The sequence below is a fragment of the Magnolia sinica genome, chromosome 14, assembly GCF_029962835.1.
Source record: "Magnolia sinica isolate HGM2019 chromosome 14, MsV1, whole genome shotgun sequence".
NCBI classification, from domain to species: Eukaryota; Viridiplantae; Streptophyta; class Magnoliopsida; order Magnoliales; family Magnoliaceae; genus Magnolia; species Magnolia sinica.
This window is the reverse complement of record NC_080586.1, coordinates 22,922,498-22,939,403: the sequence shown is the minus strand read 5'-3', so window position 1 is coordinate 22,939,403 and position 16,906 is coordinate 22,922,498. Positions and strand designations below refer to the sequence as shown.

Genomic DNA, 16,906 nt, shown 5'->3' with positions numbered 1-16,906 from the left:
ATACATCAAATACATCAGATTTATATTTTAAGAAATAGACCCACAGTTTTCTACTAGCATCATCAATAAAGAAAATAAAATAATGTAAGCCACCAAGAAATAATACCTGTGTCGGTCCCCACACATCAGTGTGTACAAGCTCCAACAGATGCGTCTTTGGAGCGCGTCTCGTCTTCTTGAAGCTTACCTCTTTCTGCTTGTCATACACGCAGTCCTCGCAGAATTCCAAGTCAATAGACTTCAGCCCTAGTTGTCACGCCCCAGACTCGGTAACCGGACTCACAAGGAACCCGATGGCCGGTTCTGGCCGCAACAGCCTCCGTAGTACCCCATTCTCGGCTCCTGAGGCAGGTTCCGATCCTGAGATCCTATAAGGAGGATTTCCATAATAGTATAATCATTTTCAATGCAAGCATACCCAAGATCACAGCAAGTACATCTGAGAATAACAAAGGCACACATCACAAAATCCGCTATAAATTTGAACTTTTACAAGTTTACATCAGGTTCAAAAGAACATACATAAGGTAATAAGAAAAGATAGAGAAATTAGCAACACTGGAGTCCTCACTGCTCAACTCTACTCCACGCCCTGCTGCTATGACTCCTGCCTAGAATCTCCTGCACGCATCAATCGTGCATAAGCTTATAGAAGCTTAGAGGGTGGTGAAAGTGTGTATCAATGGTACACAGAAGAATAGTAGGAGGTACAAGGAAAGAAACATGCTTAATGAGAATATCACTAGCCTTACCAAGGCTTATCGTGAATACCATGCAATGAGTACTGAGAGCCATAACAAGGCAATGCATGAAGGGGCTTACACAGTCAATGCTAATGCAATGCAAGTAATGCCAGTACTCATAACCAAACCATATATCAAGTATATTTCCAATCATAAGGAAATCACCGAGGTCCATTACACTATTGAATGACTGTCGTTTTACAGACCCCGCATAGTCAAACGAGCGTAAGGGACCTCACTACCCGTATGTGGACAGCCAATCAACAACAAGGCCTGAAGGTAGCGGACCTATTTCACAAGCTGGTCAGACTTAGCCTAATAATGCCCTCCCTCACAGGTGGATAAGGTCACATCCCTATCCAACCGACTACACGACAGTGGGAGTCACGGCCTACAAGTGTAAGGCCCTCGTACGCTCATGTTTCCACCTGGTCATGGCGTTGGAGCAGATCCTTGGAACCATGGAAGTTTTGAGAATTTCACCTATGGGCATCCTATGCACCCGGTATGCTTAAACACATTTCCGGTGTCCACACGTCCAGCCATCCACGAATATCTCTGTGGAGGCAAGGCCCTGATGAAGCGATGGCGAATGTCGATCATAGTATGCAATGTCATATGCATGAATCACACAAACAGCTATACATCAAACCTAAACATCCAACATGCTCAAGAGGGGAAAACTCCATCCCTCACAATACCCTGCCCAATGACATAACCATGACCAATCACATCTCAACCAAGCATGCATATGATGCGTATGGGAGTAGGCCATGAAGATGAATAAGAAATGACAATGCGATGAAGATGTTCTCCCCTCCTCACTAGTAGGGTCTAGGTACTTAGACCATTTCTCAAAAGGAATGTAACCTCAATGGGGGCCCAATAGCCTGGGGTAGCCCACGAGACTAGATGGATAATGGCATGGACCTAAATAATAAGAATGGGCCTAGCAATGGTCTATGGTGGACCTTTAACCACCCATAGAAGCAAGAATGAGCCTAACAAGGGCTTAAAGGGGTATATCAAGGTGGGCATTCAACCACCATTGTCCCCTGAAGGCGACCTAATAATAATCTGCCAAGGATCAAGGCCCCGTGGCCCGAGCATCACCATAAGAAAGAGATGGGCAGCTATATACATATAGATACATCACATGTTGGGCCTCAATAAAGTAGCCCAAGGCTACACATAATTCATAGGCCCAATAGGGGCAATATACAACCAAATCTACATGCAATAATATGGGCCCATAAGGAAGGTTAGGGCCCAAACATAAGGACCACCAAGTCCATACATTGTGGTGGGCATAGTGGGCATCCCATTACTCCAACACATGGGCGAGAATCGTATTCAAGATAAGCAAGTTGGGCCTAGCCCAAGATTTTAGTTATTTTGGTAGGAAACTAAGTGCCCACCCACTCATACATTCCAGCCCACTAGCCCAATAGAATACCATGGAGAATACAGCCCAAGAATCCACTGGCCTATCTAAAGGGTTCCAGCCCATTTGGGCTTACAAGGAGTCCAAAAATCTGGTTACATATAAATACCCATATAGCCCAAACAAGGTGAGTCTCAATGATGCATTAATTAAACCCAAAATTTAGGGTGTAAAGGCATAAATTATCCTACAAAATCCTCACAATATGGTGGGTTATACAACTCATGTAAGTGGGCCCACTGGGTAGGCTGGAGGGTCAGCCAAGGCTGGACACCCCAGCCTGGGCGTCTCTACCTGATGAGCCACTCCACGCCGCACCACCAGTAGTATAAGGGCCCAATGGCTCTAAAATTTTACAAGGAGATAATTTCATGGGTGGGACATGCCTCCAAAAAATTTCAGGATTTTTAGACACCTAAAAATATTTTAATTAATTCAAATAAGACCGTCTGTCCAAAAACTCGGACTGACCTAGACGTCCCAATGTGGTGGGCCAGTCCGGCCCTTGCCACGGTGTGCACAGGGGTCTACTGGCCCCAAATATTTGTAGGTGAGTCCCAACATGGGTAGGTCACCTCCCTGTAAATTTTCATAATTTTTAGACATCTAAAACTATTTTAATAAATTTCGGAATTCCAACCTATCCAGGGTGGAATGCTGCTGGAAAAATAGTTGTCCACTGTCTTGAATTTGGGTCATCCAAATGGGTGGGTTTTGGGGCTCCAAAATTTCTGAAATTTGACTGTAAGGTACCTCATCAAGATTACAACAATATGGAGTCTAGAAAAGTGGCTCACCTATAGAAGAAATATTTATGAATTAAATCTTTTATCAGATTACATTGTTGGACTGCACAACAGAAAATTAAAGTAGTGTTGTCCCTAATTTGAACACCGCAAAGGAGTGGGCCCAAGTTCTCCAAAAATTGGGGAAACTTAATTTTAACCTCCCCATACAACTGCACTACAAGGTAGGTTCCACAAAAGTGGCCCACTATTACAAAAAATATTATGTATTTATGAATTTCTAAACTGCAATGTTGCTGGACAGTCCAGAAAATCTGGACTGTCCACCCCACTTGGGCCACTCCTTTGGGACCTCAATCAAGGTCAGATGGAGGTAAAATTTGGGGTACATCTAGGTAGAGTCCACACCTTCAATAAAAGTATATAAAATGGGTAGAAACTATCCCCTAATCAGTCCAAAAATCTAACCCAAAATCCACCAGAAACTGTCCAGAAATTTTCTGGACAGCAACATGCTAATGGAATAAACCAAGTATATAATTCAAATCAAGGGAAAAAACCCCATGAAACCTGAGTTATGGTCCACCACAGTGGGCCCCAAAAACATCTAGAACTATTCCTCATATAAAAATTGATTGCATATGCATCTAAAGGGGGCAAAAAGTCATCACCATCCATGGAGTGGACTGCTATGGGCGTCCACCCCACTTAGACGGTCTGGATATTTCCAAGCCAAATGGTGGGCCACACACCTCAGAAAAATAAGTGATTATTAAGAAAAGAGAGAGAATCAGCCATCAGGGAAGGGATTCCGCCACATTGGGGCCCTTCCCTTCCTCACGAACCACACATCTCACTATATTGATGGTATTACAAGATCTACCCATGCATGCATCTTTAGATCAAAATCCAATGGTGGAGATACCATCTCCACTAACGATCAAGGGTCTAGATGACCTAAGAATCCTTCTAACTAAGAAAAGAAACCATGGTGGGGTCCATGGAGAATGGCCCCACCCATGAGTTATGCATGCACAAAGGATGGACCAATGGCCACATCCAAGAAGACATGGGGCATCCACTATCATTTGATGGGCCCCACATGCTTTAAACATGAGGTGAAGAGAAGAAATAAGAAGAAGGAATGTAAATCCTAAGATTCTAAGTACATGCACACCCACGTACAAGGTCTTCAAGCAAACACCTCCAAGATGGTCTTCAAGCTCCAAGGTACATGGATCTAAGGTTGAGATCTTTCTTCAAGGGTTAGATGGGGGATTATATGAGTGAAAGTGAGATAGAATAATGGAGGAAAGTTACTGGAGAAGAAGAGAAGAAAGAGGGAGAGAGGGAGAGGGAGAGAGAGAGAGAGAGAGAGAGAGAGAGAGAGAGAAATGAGAGGGAAAAAGAGAGAGAGGATTTTAAGGCTAGAAATGATGAGTTTCTCCTAGAGAAGGGAAATATCTAAATTTTGCTAGAAAAGAAGGGCTTAGGATAGAGAAATGCGTCATAGTTTTTCTAACAAAGAGAGCAATTATTGCCTAGGTTTAGGCAAATCCATCATACTAGCTATTAAAAAAAAGGTGTAAGGTAGCTTGTAGGTTAAGCTAGGTAATGATGTGATTCCAGAGTGGGTGTCACCTAGGAAAACGTGCACAAGCACCAAGTGGGTCCCACATCGTGATCAGTGGCCCAAATAATGCACGGCCTACAACTTTTGATGGACACGTCGGATTTACGTACGAGATGTAGCATTGGAACTGCAACGACGAAGCGGACAAGATGGCACAGGTTTCGGCTCAATCCGAATAGGGTCTATGTGACTGGACTTAAGGATGACCACAAACATTATCTGATGGTCGCGGATCATCGAAATTCGACCAGTAGGACCGCGGGACTAAGATGAACGAGATGCATACTCTCACACACATGCACACATACGAACTTGGGTCGACTCTTACAATCCTCCCCACCAACCAAAAAATTTCATCCTCGAAATTGATAAAATCGGAACAATGAAATGCATAAACATCATCACATATATCTCAATCATCAATCACAAGAGAAGGCAATACAAGCAATCAATCATCGAACAAATGGGGATAACGCTCTCTAATTTCGGCCTCACATTCTCAAGATGCCTAGGCCTCCGAATGATGACCCCATTGCACCTTTACCAAGGGAATGACCTTGGTCCTGAGGACCTGCTCCTTCCGATCAAGAATACGATTCAGCTGCTCAAAGTAAGAAGCATTCTCACGGACCTCGAGTGGCTGCCAATCAAGCACGGGAATAGTGTCTGACCCACACTTCAGTAACATAAAAACATTGAACACGTCGTGGATCATGGACAACTTAGGAGGCAAGGCAAGCCTATAAGCCACGGTGCCTACGCGCTCGATAATTAATCTCAAAAGGTCCAATAAATCTCGAGGTGAGCTTGCCCTTCACACCAAAGCGAACCACACCCTTCATAGGCGAGACCTTAAGATACACCATGTCTCCGACTGCAAACTCGAGGGGTCGACGCCGACGATCAGCAAAATTCTTCTACCAGCTCTGAGTTGTGCGCATCCTCTGCCTAATAACATTAATAGCCTCTGACGTCTGCAGCACAAGCTCGGGACCTAAGTGACGACGCTCTCCAACCTCGACCCAACAACTAGGAGATCTGTACGGTCTACCATAAAGTACCTTAAAAGGAGTTATGCCGATAGTTACCTAATAGCTGTTGTTGTACGCGAACTCGGCAAGGTGCATATGATCATCCCAACTGCCCCCAAAATCGATCACACAAGCCTTGAGCATATCCTCAAGGATCTGATTGACCCTTTCAGTCTGCCCATCCGTCTGCAGATGATAAATGGTGCTGAGATGCAAAGTGACCCCCAGCGCCTGCTGAAAACTCCTCCAAAACTGAGATGTAAATCTAGAGTCTCGGTCTGAAACGATCGAAACTGGGACTCCATGCAGTCTCACTATCTCCTTAATGAACACCTTAGCAAGCCGGTCCATAGACCAGGAAGCGCATACTGGAATGAAATGAGTCGACTTTGTCAGACGATCGGCGATAACCCAGATGGTATCATGACCACGTTGAGTCCTCGGCAAACCTACGATGAAGTCCATCGATACGTGCTCTCACTTCCACTCTGGATCGCTCAACGGCTGCAAGGGACCAAGGGGTCTCTAATGATCGGCCTTGACACACTGGTATGTGTTACACTCGGCCACAAAAATCACAATCTGATGCTTTATCCCCTGCCAGAAGTATTGCCTCCTCATATCATGATACATTTTCGTGGAGCCCGGGTGGATAGTAAGTCTCGATTGGTGTGCCTCAGTCATCAGATCATGATGCAACTCTGGCACTTCCAGGACACAGAACCGGCCTCTGAAGCGAAATCCACCATCGGAACCAATCTGCCAGTCTAAGTGCTCCACTGATGCAGCCTCTGCTCGGTACTCCTGGAGTGACTCGTCCGTCTACTGAGCCTCGATCACCCAAGCCACCAAAGAGGGTTGAATCGACAAGCTCGAAAGCTGAACAATAGAAGACTGCAGACCAAACTCAAAGTCAAACTCTGATACATCCTCGAGCATTTGCCACTCACGCACCATCATCTGTGCCACCAGGCATCGTGGCTGGCGGCTGGCGTGTCCGCCACCACGTTCACCTTACTCGGTTGGTACTGAAGGTCAAAATCATAGTCTTTCAGCAACTCCATCCATCGCCTCTGTCGCAGGTTCAACTCGAACTGCGAAAATGGATACTTCAAGCTCTTATGATCCGAGAAGAGCTCGAACCTGACCATATATAGATAATGCCTCCACACCTTCAGTGCGAAGACAACTGCTGTAAGCTCCAAATCATGAGTAGGGTAGTTCAGCTCATGGACCTTGAGTTGGCGTGAGGCATACGCCACTGGCTTCCCATGCTGCATCAATACAACACCCAAGCCAACTCTTGAGGCAACAGTGAAAACAACGAAACTCTCACTCCCATCAGGAAGAGTGAGAACAGGAGCGAACATGAGGCGGTCCTTCAATTTCATAAATGCCTTCTCGCAAGCATCACTCCAGACAAACTCGACGCCCTTCCGCATCAACCGGGTCAGTGGTGCTGCAATACGGGAGAAATCCTCAATAAACCGTTGATAATATCCCACTGGACAAGGAAGCTGTGAATCTCGGATGCGTTCGTGGGCTGGCCCCACTGATGCACTGCATCAACCTTTGAGGGGTCCATAGCGACACCCTCCCTTGTCACCACGTGACCGAGGAACTTCATCTCCTCCTGCCAAAACTCGCACTTCTTCAGCTTCACATATAGCTGGTGGGCATGGAGGGTCTCAAGCACAATCCGCAAGTGCTCAGCATGGTCCTCTCGGGTCCTCGAATATACAAGAATATCATCAATAAATACCACCATGAATAGATTAAGGAACGGTCGAAAACCTCGTTCATCAGCTGCATGAATACGGCGGGCGCGTTGATCAGTCCAGATGACATGACCGAGAACTCGAAGTGACAATAACGTGTCCGAAAAGCCATCTTTGGAATGTCCTCCTCCCAAACCCGAATCTGATGGTAACCGAAACGCAAGTCTATCTTGGAAAAATACTGTGCACCCTGCAACTGATCGAACAAGTCATCAATTCGGGAAAGCGGGTATCGGTTCTTGATGGTGACTCTGTTGAGCTCACAATAGTCCACATAGAGTCGCAACGAACCATCCTTCTTCTTTACAAACAATACCGGGGCTCCCCAAGGCGAACTGCTGAGATGAATAAAACCTAACTCTCGAAGCTCATCCAACTACTCTTATAGTTCCCTCAACTCCAATGGTGTCATCCGGTAGGGGTCTTTGAGATAAGCGCAGTACCGGGCACCAAATCAATCTGGAACTCCACCTACTGATGCGGCGGTAAACCCGGAATCTCCTGAAATACATTCGGGTACTCACAAACAACTGGCAGCTGCTCAAAACTCTCTACCACAAAATCCTCAACGACCAAAGCCAAGAAACTAGATAACGGCTCTCCTCTGGGCTCGGCGACGAACTGGAATACTGGCAAGCCTGGGATATGAAACATGACTCTCCTCGCGGCATAGTCTAAAATGGCACCATACTTTGTAAGTCAATCCATACCCAGAATCACACTAAAACCTGACACAGGCATCACAAACAGATCGGTGGGAAGAACCATCTCGCCCACTGACTCCGGGCAAGAAGGACAGCGACGGGTCATCACAATGGACTTCCCCATAGGAGTCGAAATGGTCAAGGCCTCAGACACGGCCTCCGATGGAATATCGGTCGATCGGCAAAACTGCTTGGCCACAAAAGAATGGAAAGCACCAGAATTAAACAAAGCATGAGCAATGCAAGTGGAAACAAGAAGAATGCCCTCAACGACTCCACTAGTCGATGACTGCAGGTCCTGGCCTGGCGCCTGCTGCACAGAATAAAAATGGCCCAGAGCTGGTAGGGGAAGCAAACCGGAAGACTGAGGGTCCTGAGTCTGTGCTTGCTGGGCTGCGATAAATACTGGACCCAGGGACCGGACATACGAATATCCCCTCTGCTAGTTTTGCGGCTGCTGCTGTCTCTTTTGCTACTGTCTCTACTGAGGAGGTCTACCTGGCTACCTCTGCTGCTGAGGAGGAGCCTTGGAGCGGCTAGTGGAAGTTGTGCTCTCTGCTGCTGCTGAGGAGGATGAGGAGGGGGCAACTGTGATGGCCTTTGCTACTGAATGGGGAGAGAGCACTCACGCCTCCGATGCCCTTCCTGTCCACAATTGAAGCAAGCGCCGAAAAAGAGGACAGAAGATGAAGTAGTTGGCGGTGCTGATGATGATGAAGAAGCTACTGTCTGAACCGCGGGCTGCCGAAATCCTAATCTGCCCCTCCATCTCTGCTGACGGAGCTGCCTAGAGCTGCCGGCTGGTGCTCTCCTCTTCCGGTCTCCACCAGAACTCTACTCTCTCAACCTCTGGGTCATAGCCCAGTCCTCCTCATAAACTAATGCCCGATGAACGACCGGGTCGAACGTCTCCAAACAATGCCCTACAACATGGCTATAAAGGGCAGGACGTAACCTAGTCACAAAACGACGGACCCTCATCTTCTCATCGCTGGTGAAATGAGGAGCGAATCAAGACAAGGCTAAGAAACGGGCCTCATACTGGGAGACAGACAAATCACCCTGCACTAGGGTCTCAAACTTGATCGCTCGCTGGATTTGAACATGCTCAGGGAAGAACTTCTGGTCGAAATGGACTACGAACTCCTCTCATGCCCAAACGAACTGAGGCCCCGCCATCCTGGATACAGATGACCACTAATAACAGGCCTCACCCTGAAGGAGATAGGTCGCAAGGGATACTCTCTGACCTGCAGGACACTGTATACTGTCAAAAATCCTTACAACCTCAGTGCGTTAGGCCTCAGAGACAGAAGGGTCAGGGTCACCACTAAACCACGGGGGATCATGCTGCCGGAACTCTCGAGCAATCTCACTAGAATGTGGTAAATCAGACTGCCCAGAAACCTCAGCAGTAGCTGGCTGACTGGTCTGCAATGCGGTGGCAACAAGCTGCATCAGCTGTTGGAAATGCTCAGCTCCTATAGGTACTGTCGGAAAGGCAGAGGCGGCACTCACCTCAGGCGGAGGCACGGGTGCGGTCGGCGGAGTAGGAGCCTTCGAAACCGGAACAACAGACTGAGGAGGAAGAATAGGTGGGGGAACTAGAGCAACTGGAGGTACGGGCACTTCGGGCTAAACTGAAGGAACAAGCCGGATCGAGACCTCAGGAATTGGATCCTCAACAACGGGAGCAGGATGTGCTCGAGTAGGATGGGTAACTCAGGCGCCTCATCCACGGGCACCACGACCTACGGGCACCACGACCTATGAGCACCATGACCACGGGCGCCACGACCACGGCTACCACATCCACGTGTCATCGTCTACAAAATATTGACGACGCAAGGAATCAAGACAATTATAGGCTCAATACAGAGTGAAGGAAAGAATCTTAGTATACTACTTGTCCTATGTTCTTGGCAAACAAGTAATGTTATCCTAAGTCATCCCAAAATACTTACTACACTCTGATACCAACTCCTGTCATGCCCCAGACTCGGTAACCGGACTCACAAGGAACCCGATGGCCGGTTCTGTCCGCAACAGCCTCCATAGTACCACATTCTCGGCTCCTGAGGCAGGTTTTGATCCTAGGATCCTACAAGGAGGATTTTCATAATAGTATAATTATTTTTAATGCGAGCATACCTAAGATCACAGCAAGTACATCTGAGAATAACAAAGGCACACATCACAAAATCCACTATAAATTTAAACTTTTACAAGTTTATATCAAGTTCAAAAGAACATACATAAGGTAATAAGAAAAGATAGAGAAATCAGCAACACTAGAGTCCTTATTGCTTAACTCTATTCCACGCCCTGCTGCTACGACGCCTGCCTAGAATCACCTGCACACATCAATCGTGCATAAGCTTATAGAAGCTTAGAGGGTGGTAAAAGTGTGTGTCAATGATGCACAGAAGAATAGTAGGAGGTACAAGGAAAGAAACATGCTTAATGAGAATATCACTAGCCTTACCAAGGCTTATCATGAATACCATAAAATGAGTATTGGGAGCCATACCAAGGCAATGCATGAAGTGGCTTACACAGCCAATGCTAATGCAATGCAAGTAATGCCAGTGCTCATAACCAAACCATATGTCAAGTATATTTTCAATCATAGAAAAATCATTGGGGTCCATTACACTACTGAATGACTACCATACTACAGACCCCGCACAGTCAAATGAGCGTAAGGGACCTCACTACCCGCCTGTGGACAGCCAATCACCAACAAGGCCTGACAGTAGCGGACCCATTTCACAAGCTGGTCAGACTCAGCCTAATATTACCCTCCCTCACAGGCGGATAAGGCCACGTCCCTATCCAACCGACTACGCGACAGTGGGAGTCACAGCCTACAGGTGTAAAGCCCTCGTGCGCTGATGTTTCCACCCGGTCACGGCGTTAGAGCAGATCTTTGGTACCATGGAAGTTTTGGAAATTTCACCCATAGGCATCCTATGCACCCGGTATGCTTAAACATCATTTTCGGTGTCCACACGTCCAGCCATCCACGAATATCCCTGTAGAGGCAAGGCCCTGATGAAGCAAGGGTGAATGTCGATCATACTATGGAATGTCATATGCATGAATCACACAAACAGCCATGCATCATACCTAAATATCCAACATGCTCAAGAGGGGAAAACTCCATCCCTCATAATACCTTGCCCAATGGCATAACCATGACCAATCACATCTCAGCCAAGCATGCATATGATGCGTATGGGAGTGGGCCATGAAGATGAATAAGAAATGCCAATGCGATGAAGATGTTCTCCCCTCCTCACTAGTAGGGTCTAGGTACTTAGACCATTTCTCAAAAGGAATGTAACCTCAATGGGGGCCCAATAGCCTGGGGTAGCCCACGAGACTAGATGGATAATGGCATGGACCTAAATAATAAGAATGGGCCTAGCAATGGTCTATAGTGGACCTTTAACTACCCATAGAAGCAAGAATGAGCCTAACAAGGGCTTAGAGGGGCATATCAAGGTGGGCATTTAACCACCATTGTCCCCTGAAGGCGACCTAATAATAATCTGCTAAGGATCAAGGCGAGCATCACCATAAGAAAGAGATGGGCAGCTATATACATATAGATACATCACATATTGGGCCTCGATAAAGTGGCCCAAGGCTACACATAATTCATAGGCCCAATAGGGGCAATATGCAACCAAATCCACGTAATAATATGGGCCCTTAAGGAAGGTTAGGGCCCAAACATAAGGACCACCAAGTCCATACATTGTGATGGGCATAGTGGGCAGCCCATTACTCCAACACATGGGAGAGAATCGTATTCAAGATAAGCAAGTTAGGCCTAGCCCAAGATTTTAGTTATTTTGGTGGGCAACCAAGGGCCCACCCACTCATACATTCCAGCCCACTAGCCCAATAGAATACCATGGAGAATACAGCCCAAGAATCCACTGGGCCTATCTAAAGGGTTCCAGCCCATTTGGGCTTACAAGGAGTCCAAAAATCTGGTTACATATAAATACGCATATAGCCCAAACAAGGTGAGCCTCAATGATGCATTAATTAAACCCAAAATTTAGGATGTAAAGGCATGAATTATCCTACAAAATCCTCATAATATGGTGGGTTATACAACTCATCAAGGTAGGCTCACAAGGTAGGCCGCACCACCAGCAGTACAAGGGCCCGATGGCTCTGAAAATTTACAAGGTGACACTTTCATGGGTGGGACGCCCCCCATAAAATTTCAAGATTTTTAGATACCTAGAAATATTTTAATTAATTCAAATAAAATGGTCTGTCCAGAAAATCGGACTGACTTGGATGTCCCAACATGGTGGGCCAGTCCGGCCCTTGCCACGGTGTGCAAAGGGGTCTAATGGCCCCAAATATTTTTCGGTGGGACCCACCATAGGTAGGTCACCTCCCTGTAAATTTTTATAATTTTTAGACACCCAAAATTATTTTAATAAATTTCAGAATTCCAACCTATCCAGGGTGGAATGCTGCTGGAAAAATAGTTGTCCACTGTACTGAATTTGAGTCATCCAAATGGGTGGGTTCTGGGCCTCCAAAATTCCTGAAATTTGGGTCCAAGGTCCCTCATCAAGCTTACAACAAGATGGAGTACATAAAAGTGGCCCACCTGTAGAAGAAATGTTTATGAATTAAAGCTTTTATCAGATTACATTGCTGGACTGCACAACAGAAAATTAAAGTAGTGCTATCCCTAATTTGAACACCCCAAAGGGGTGGGCCCAAGTTCTCAAAAAATTGGAAAAAATTAATTCTAACCTCTCTATACAAGTGCACTACAATGTAGGGTCTACAAAAGTATCCCACCATTACAAAAACTATTAAGTATTTATGGATTTCTAAACTGCAATGTTGCGGGACAGTCCAGAAAATCTGGACTGTCCACCCCACTTGGGCCACTCCTTTGGGACCTCAATCAAGGTTAGATGGAGGTAACATTTGGGGTACATCTAGGTAGGGTCCACACGTTCAAGAAAAGTATATCAAATGGGTAGAAATAGTCCCCTAATTAGTCCAAAAATCTGACCCAAAACCCACCAGAAATTGTCCAGAAATTTTCTGGACAGCAACATGCTAATGAAATAAACCGAGTATATAATTCAAATCAAGGGGAAAACACCCCATGAAACCTGAGTTGTGGTCCACCACAGTGGGCCCCAAAAACATCCAGACATATTCCTCATATAAAAATCCATTGCATATGCATCTAAAGGGGGCAACAAGTCATCACCATCCATGGAGTGGACTGCCATGGGCGTCCACCCCACTTGGACAGTCTGGATATTTCCAAGCCAAATGGTGGGCCACACACCTCAGAAAAATAAGTAATTATTAAGAAAAGAGAGAGAATCGGTCACCAGGGAAGGGGCTCCGCCACATTGAGGCCCTTCCCTTCCTCACAAACCACACATCTCACTATATTGATGGTATTACAAGATCTACCCATGCATGCATCTTTAGATCAAAATCCAATGGTGGGGATGTTATCTCCACCAAGGATCAAGGGTCTACATGACCTAAGGATCCTTCTAACTAAGAAAAGAAACCATGGTGGGGTCCATGGAGAATGGCCCCACCCATGAGTTATGCATGCACAAAAGGATGGACCAATGGCCACATCCAAGAAGACATGAGGCTTCCACCATCATTTGATGGGCCCCACATGCTTCAAACATGAGGTGAAGAGAAGAAATAAGAAGAAGGAATATAGATCCTAAGATTCTAAGTACATGCACACCCACCTACAAGGTCTTCAAGCAAACACCTCCAAGATGGTCTTCAAGCTCCAAGGTACATGGATCTAAGGTTGAGATCTTTCTTTAAGGGTTAGATGGGGGATTATATGAGTGAAAGTGAGATAGAATAATGGAGGAAAGTTGCTGGAGAAGAAGAGAAGAAAGAGGGAGAGAGAGAGAGAGAGAGAGAGAGAAATGAGAGGAAAAAAGAGAGAGAGGATTTTAAGGCAAGAAATGATGAGTTTTTCCTAGAGAAGGAAAAATTCTAAATTTTGCTAGAAAAGAGGGGCTTAGGATAGAGAAATACATCATAGTTTTTCTAAGAAAGAGAGCAATCATTGCCTAGGTTTAGGCAAATCCATCATACTAGCTATAAAAAAGGTGTAGGGTAGCTTGTAGGTTAAGCTAGGTAATGATGGGATTCCGGGTGGGTGTCACATAGGAAAACGTGTACAAGCACCAAGTGGGTCCCACATCGTGATCAGTGGCCCAAATAATGCATGTCCTAAAACATTTGATGGACATGTCGGATTTACGCACGAGACGCGACGTTGGAACCGCAACGACGAAGCGGACAAGATGGCGCAGGTTTCAGCTCAATCCGAATCAGGTCTACGTGACCAGACTTAAGGATGACCGTAAACACTATCCGATGGTCGCGGGTCGCTGGAATTCAATCGGTAGGACTGTGGGACCAAGATGAACGAGATGCATACTCACACACACACACATGCACACATGCGAACTCGAGTCGGGTCTTACACTAGTAACTTCCCTTTTGACAATAGAACTTTCATCCCTTTCTCACTCATATGTTCCAACCTCTGATGTCATAACTTTCCATTCACTCGAGTTGATGTGACTACGAGTGAACTATATGATCCTGAAGTCACGTACAAAGTACCTTCCTTCTTGCCTCGAGATATCATCAAGGCACCTTTTGTGATCTTCCAGTAATCACTGGTGAATGTCGTTACATAACCGGTATCAGCCAACTGCCCCACTGAGATCAAGTTATGTTTCAAACTCGGTACATGTCTAACATCCATCAATTTCAAAGTCGTTCCATCTTTCTGATTTATATGAACGTCCCCCTTTCCAACAATACTGCAAGGCTCATCATCACCCAGGTAAACTCTCCCGAAGTTACCTGATACATAATTACGCAGAACTTCCTTGCATGAAGTGGCATGAAATGAAGCACCCGAGTCTATAACCCAAGACTCATTCCTCACATCAAGAGACAAGATCAACGCCTCTATGTCACTCTCCTTAGATAGATTCACTGAATCCTTCCCGCCTTGAGAGCTTCCTTCTTGTTTCTTGAACGCCCTGCAATCACGTTTCATGTGCCCCTTCTTGCCCCAATGCCAACACCCGTCTTTGCCTTTTCAGTCCCTTGGACTTCTTTCTCGACTTAGAACGCCCGTGTTTATTACCTCCTTTGTTCAGCGATCTTCCTCTTCCTTCAATGTTTAGAGCACTCCCTGAATCCCTTGAAACTCTTAATGCCTTTCTTCTAGATTCTTCACTGAAAATTAGACCAGCCACATCATCAAATTTTAGCTTTGTCGACCTTGAAGAATTGATTACAGCAACCACCAAACCATCCTAACTGTCTGGCAAACTGGATAAGATTAATAACGCGCTGACCTCATCCTCAAAAACAATGCCAATGGATTCCAACTAGCTCGTAACTGTATTGAACTCGTTTAGATGTTTAGCCACGCTCCCACCATCTGACATCTTCATGTTGAATAACTGTTTCATAAGATGAACCTTGTTAGACGCTGAGGGTTTTTCATACATGGTAGTTAGGGCTTCCATTAATTCTTTTGTGGTTTTCATCTTAGATATATTGAAGGAGACGCTCTTAGATAAAGAGAGTCAGATCATTCCTAAAGCCTTCCGATCCAATAAAAATCATTCATCATCTGTCATCTTCTCTGGTTTCTTCTCTTTTCCTCCTAGAAGAATATAGAGGTCCTTCTGATACAGATAATCTTCCATTTGTATCTTCCAGAAGGTAAAGTTTGAACCATTAAACTTTTCAATTCTAGTCTTCTCTTCTTTTGTTATCGCTCCTAATAGAACTAAACTAATTGCTTTGATACCAGTTGTTGCACAGCACGCCAACAACGCAGTGAATCGAGATCCAATCTCAAGTCTCACCCACAAACGATAAATAAGAAGAAATATAAACTAGAAAAAGAATCAAAGCATTCCAACAAACCACAAGATAAGATATATGTGAAAAAACCCCAACAATGGTAAAAAACCACGGATACAAACTTCCACTATAAAGGAAAATGAAGATTACAAGGCAATATACTAACCTCTCCTTTGGAAATAATAGAAAACCCTTTGCCCACACCTTAAAATTATTTCTCATACCCTAAAAAAGCCTTAGGGACACCTATTTATAGTTTAGGCAACTTCCCTTTCGCACCCTTGCGAAAACCGACTCAAATTTCCTCAGTCCGCATCAAATCCGGAAACGAATCTACGTAACCTCGACTGGTCGAGCAGACTGCATGATCGGTCGGGCGGACCCCTCGACCGGTCGAGCATGGGCCACGACTGGTCGAGCACCTCAGAAACCAAAATCTAATGCTTGCTACACTTTGAGTCAAGTCAGTCCACAACTGCTCACGACTGGTCGAGTGGGGCACTTGACCGATCGAGCATGGGCCACGACCGGTCGAGCAGCCCCCAGATGTGGCTCCACATCTCAACAGGCTATGTTATTATATCCTGATCATATTGTCATGTAATCCTAACTGAATGTGCATAGTGCCTGTTACCCTCATTCAACCACTCATCATCGCATGTATGTGTAGTGTTCAATAGACCTCAGTGATTACTTTTCCAAACCATTCATGTCTTGTGCACATTGTGGATAAAATGAAAAAATAAAAAATAAAAAATAAAAAAGGGAGTTGAAGGGCTTCGAATTTTTTCTGATTCTTTCTGACGATGGGGCCAACTTGACTGATGATTTGTTGATGAGAAAAGAAAAACAAAGACAATACATAGCCAAGTAAAACAAAATGCATGGG

The 16,906-nt window shown here is 45.4% G+C and overlaps 1 long non-coding RNA gene across 1 annotated transcript in view; it reads right to left on the bottom strand.

Annotated features, from left to right (window-relative positions):
- Window positions 1-16,385, bottom strand: part of LOC131225377 (uncharacterized) — a 31,480-nt gene extending 15,095 nt beyond the window's left edge. Inside the window, exon 1 of the long non-coding RNA XR_009161332.1 lies at window positions 16,284-16,385. This is a non-coding gene — a long non-coding RNA (uncharacterized LOC131225377). The remainder of the gene's footprint in view (window positions 1-16,283) is intronic.
- Between the last annotated feature and the right edge of the window lie 521 nt (window positions 16,386-16,906).